The sequence below is a fragment of the Protobothrops mucrosquamatus genome, unplaced genomic scaffold, assembly GCF_001527695.2.
Source record: "Protobothrops mucrosquamatus isolate PMUCROS unplaced genomic scaffold, P.Mucros_1.0 scaffold4452, whole genome shotgun sequence".
Lineage (NCBI taxonomy): Eukaryota > Metazoa > Chordata > Lepidosauria > Squamata > Viperidae > Protobothrops > Protobothrops mucrosquamatus.
This window is the reverse complement of record NW_015390362.1, coordinates 51,853-57,304: the sequence shown is the minus strand read 5'-3', so window position 1 is coordinate 57,304 and position 5,452 is coordinate 51,853. Positions and strand designations below refer to the sequence as shown.

The window sequence follows — 5,452 nt, the reverse complement described above, 5'->3', positions numbered from 1 at the left end:
CCAACTATTACCGGACTTTCATCCCCAGGTTTGCTACCATGACAGCCCCCCTTACTCGGCTCCTGCAGAAAAAGACTCGGTTCCAGTGGGACGCTCCAGAACAACGGGCTTTCCAGGCTTTGAAGGAAGCCTTCATGAAGGAGCCCATCCTGAAGCATCCTGACCCGCAACGGCCATTTGTCGTGGAGGCGGATGCCTCTGACATTGCCATTGGGGCGGTGTTACTCCAGGCGACGACGCCCGGCGGTGCCCTCTTCCCTTGCGTGTACTATTCACGGAAATTGAATCCGGCGGAGCGCAACTATACCATCTGGGAGAAGGAGCTATTGGCCATTAAAGTGGTATTCGAGGCCTGGAGGCATCATCTGGAAGGGGCGCATCATCAAATCGAGGTCCGGACGGACCATAAGAATTTGGAGAGCCTGCAGACCGCTCGGAAATTGAACCAACGCCAGATCCGGTGGTCTCTCTTCTTTGCGAGGTTCAATTTCCGGGTGACGTACGTACCCAGCGGTCACAATCAAAGAGTGGATGCTCTGTCCAGGAAGCCCGAATATTCCCGAGCAGAAGACAAGCTTCTGCCCAGAACAGTGCTCCCTATCGAGTCTTTTGCTGCGATACGAGAGCCGATAGATATACGGGCTCGGATTCGGGAGGCTCAGCAGCAGGATGGATGGGTGGCTCAGCGAAAGGAGGAGGTGGGGCCCAATTCTCCATGGACAGTCACGGATGGACTCCTCCACTATCGTGATCGGCTCTATGTTCCTGGGGGCCCGCTCAGGGGACTCATCCTCAGTCAGTGTCACGACAATCTGGCGGTGGGGCATTTTGGCCTGTTCAAGACCCTGAACTTGGTCTCCCGGACCTTCTGGTGGCCCCGAATCTGACACGACGTTCAGATGTCTCCTCTTGTATTTTGTGTAGGCAGGCCAAGTCAGCGAAAAGGGGCCCCGCCCGGCCTACTGCAGCTCTTGCCGACACCCAAACGACCCTGGGGGGCTGTGTCCATGGACTTTCTGACGGACTTACCCCTGTCTTCTGGATTCACAACGGTGTTTGTTGTGGTGGACATGCTGACCAAGATGGCGCATTTCATTCCATGTCGTGGCTTGCCATCTGCCCGCACCACCAGTCGCATGTTCATCCAGCAGGTGTTCCGGCTACATGGTCTTCCTGATAGGGTCGTGTCCGATAGGGGGGCCCAGTTCACAGCCCGTTTCTGGCAGGGGTTGATGCAGGCGTTAGATGTCAAGATCTGCCTCTCATCCACACATCATCCCCAAACTGACGGTGGGACCGAGAAGGTCATTGGAATCCTGGAACAATATCTGCGCTGCTATGTCAATCAGCAGCAGAACAATTGGGTGGACTATCTGGCGGTGGCTGAGTTTGCATTCAATAACTCCCAGCACACCTCCACGCAGATGACCCCATTCTTAGCCAATGTGGGCTATCACCCTTGGTTTTTCCCTCTTTCCCCATTAGACGCACCGGGACCACCAGCAAATGACTACATGGCAGAGTTACAGGCGATCCATTGATTGGTGCAGCGACAGTTGGAGAAGGCCAAGGCTGATTACAAAAGGTTTGCTGATCGGTCGAGGCGGGATACGCCTCTACTATCGGTGGGAGACCGGGTATGGCTGTCCACCAGGAACCTACCGTCCACCCGGCCAGTCAAAAAATTAGACCACCGATATATAGGACTGTTCCCCATCGAGGCTGTCATCAATCCGGTCGCCTATCGCTTAACTCTGCCACGTTCCATGCGGGTACATCCGGTCTTTCACCGCTCTCTGTTGGTCCCTGAGCAACCGGCGTGTCCACTCCGCCGAGCCGAACCTCCCCCACCAGAACAACATGATGGAGACAGTGCTCCCGAGTACAAGGTTGCCAGCATTCGGGACTCCCGGTGGGTGAAAGGTCGCTTCCAGTATCTGATTGAATGGAAAGGTTACGGACCGGAGGAGTTCACCTGGGAGGATGCGACCACCATTCATGCTCCTGCTTTGGTGACCGCCTTTCATGACCAATTCCCATCCCGACCGCATCCGGATCGGCAGACCCGGGGGAAGGGCCCTGCGGTGCGGGATAGTGTTGTGATTCCGTGCCNTGTGGGGTTTTGTGAGCACATGCGGTTAATGTATGAAGACCCCATCAAGACCCAGACGGCTACCCGGCGTTTGAAGGCTCTGAGGCAAGGCCGACGCCCCCTGCAGGGCTATATCAGCGAATTTCGGCTGCTTAGCCAGGATTCAGCCTGGAATGAGGCTGCGCTTGTGGACGCTTTCCAGGATGGGTTGTCGGAGGAGTTGCTGGATGAGCTGGCCCATGTTGATATTCCCCCGGACCTTACTGGGCTCATTCATCTTTGTCTGCGGATTGACGCCCGGCTGCAGCAGCGAAGGAGTCGCTGTGCCATCCCAGAGACCCGTACGGCCCCCGTTGTGGGTGCAACCCCGGTCCAGAGGGAGGAGCCAATGGAGTTAGGTGCTGCCAGACCTCGTCTATCGGTGGCAGAGATGAACAGGCGACGTTCGGGGGGGTTGTGTTTTTACTGTGGGGACCCTGGGCATTTGGCCGCTTTCTGCCCCAAGAAGCGACGAGGAGCGTCTGTGCCAGAGCTTGTCCCGAGACTGCCATCGGCTCCCCTGTCGGGAAACGGCCCACGCCTGACCTGAAAGGCCTTTTGGGTCGGGCGTCCCGCACCTCCGAGCCACACCCTTCTGATGCTGCCCACGGACCCCCAAAACATTTGATCTTGGAGGCGCGCCTGATTCTTCCTAAGTTGCCCAAGGGGATTCCTGTCCATACGTTGATTGACTCTGGGGCCACTACAAACTTTATAGATGCAGCATTCGTGGCTCAATGGGCGATTCCCCAATGCCCCGTGGATCCACCGATGTTAGTGGAAACCATTGATGGTCGAGTGCTTCGGTCTGGGCCAATTAAGGCTGCCACGCAACCACTATGTATGGCCATCAGTACTCATGAGGAGGCCATCCAGTTTTATATCACCTCAGACCTGCATTTCCCTGTAGTCTTGGGAATGGTGTGGCTTCGAGCGCATGACCCACAGATTTATTGGTCACAGAACTTGGTCACCTTTCCAAGCTTGCAGTGCGTGGACCACACCTGCCACATCTGTGCCGGTCAGGTAGAGGGGCCCATGGGGGTCTCCTTACCCTCTGAATTGGCAGATTATGCTGATGTGTTCAGCCAGTCGGAGGCGGACCAATTGCCCCCGCACAGGCCCTATGACTGCCCCATTGACTTAGTCCCTGATGCGCCTCTCCCAGGGGGGCATTTGTATTCCATGTCGGACCCCGAGTTGGCCGCATTGCGGGACTTTTTGGACAAGAATTTGGCCCGGGGTTTTATTCGGCCCTCGTCCTCACCGGTGTCCGCACCCGTACTCTTCGTCAATAAAAAGTCCGGTGAATTGCGGCTGTGCTGTGATTATCGGAAATTAAATGCCATCACGGTGCGCAACCGATAACCGCTGCCCCTCATCCCCGAACTCTTGGACCGGCTCCGTGAGGCGAAGCTCTTCACAAAACTGGACTTGCGTGGAGCTTATAACCTTGTCAGAGTTCGGTTGGGTGATGAGTGGAAGACGGCGTTTGGTACTCGGTACGGGCACTTTGAGTATACGGTGATGCCATTTGGCCTAACGCCCCTGCCGTGTTCCAGCACTTCATGAACGATATTTTCCGGGACTTGTTAGATCAGTTCNTGCTTTGACAATATGCAGAGCTGTCTGGCATTTTTATAGTTAAACCAGGCAGAAGGGGAAAAGAAACCGGAAGTAAATCACATCTTCCAAGTTGATTGGAAGATGTGAACCATGACCCCAAAAAAAGGTGGGAGGGAAATGCTTAGAATTACATGCATAGCGGAAAAGAAGCCAGTCCTAAGCATTTCCTCCATGTTGTGCTGACGTATCTGTAACATTAATAAATGCTTTTAGGAGTAAAAATGCCTGAAAGTCCTTTTAAGTGTTTCGTTAATCAGACACATGACACCTACCTAGCCGGGATTAGCTTGCCTTGACCTGTTCAGGACACAACATCCTATCATCCAAAAACTACCACGACTGATATGTGATCAATGGATCGAGTTTTCTCGGGCTTACAGGAAAAGCAACCAAAACAAAATTCCCCCCTTTACGCTTCTCGCTGATTTTATCAGTGACCAGGCTGACCTCTACAATGACCCCCTATACCTCTCCATCAGAGAAACACACTCTCCAATGACCAAGTGAAGCAGTCAAAACTCTGATGTTGTCAAGCGCCCCGTCCAAGCTACAAAGGACAGAAACACATTTTCAGTGTACAAAACAGACATCACGCCTCTCCTAAAGAAGCCCCCAGATGAACGAATACCGAGAAGTGCTCATTCGAACCCTCGTCCAACTAAAAGTGGCCTTACTTGTCCAATTCACAAGTCCTCACACACTCTAAACGATTGCAGAGAATTTAGGAAAAAATCCCTAGATGACTGAAAGGCCCTACTTAAAGAGCATAAGATATGCTTCAAATGCTGCAACTTTATGGATCACATAGCCAAAGATTGCGCAGTTAGGGTGAAATGTCGCCTATGCAACAGTGACAGACACCCGGCAGCCTTGCATCTAGACTCTAAGAAGCACTCTGACAAGTCACAACAAGCATCCCCGACGAAGGAACCCCAACATGCTCCCAAACAGCATCCAGAAACGATCGGGTCCCACTGCACGGTGATATGTGGTGACTCACCGCGTCCTCGTTCATGTGCCCACATCTGTTTGGCTAAGGTCTATCCCGAAGGACGTCCGGAAGAAGCTGTAAAGATGTACGTGGTGATTGATACGCAAAGCACCCATACAATTGCTAAATCAGAATTCTTCAACCTTTTTGATGTACCAGCTGAGGAAGCGCTATAAACAGTCTCTACGCTCACAGTGCCTCAGAGCACGGCGGGGAGGAAAGCCTATGGACTATACATAGAGTCCTTGGATGGAAGCGCAGGGTTCCGACTGCCGCCAGTAACAGAATGGGACTCCCTACCAAATGTCCGCAGTCAAATTCCAACACCAGAAGTGGCAAGACATTTACCTTACCTGTCGCATATCACGGATCACATACCTCCCTTAGATCCTGAGGCGAAAATTCTACTCATGTTGGGACAAGACACCCCCGACTCCTTTGCCTATAAAGATATAGTCAGAGGTCCATCAGGCAGCCCGATTGCCCTTAAGATGGAGCTTGGATGGGTAATCGCAGGAAGAGTCTGTGTCGATCAGCTGCAAGCCCCAACCCAGATGTGCGTGGCAGGGACTTCCATTCTCAAGAACGGGAGAGCGTCCCACATGAAACCTTGCCAAGAACACTTCACGCTTTCGACAGCCAAGCCCGCTCTAGGAATGACAGTATTCCAGACCAACAAAAACGACAACGATATAGGCCTGTCA

General features: G+C 53.2%; 1 pseudogene; it reads right to left on the bottom strand.

The window, feature by feature from the left end:
• Positions 1–5,110, bottom strand: part of LOC114923575 — a 69,241-nt pseudogene extending 64,131 nt beyond the window's left edge.
• Positions 5,111–5,452: the final 342 nt, after the last annotated feature.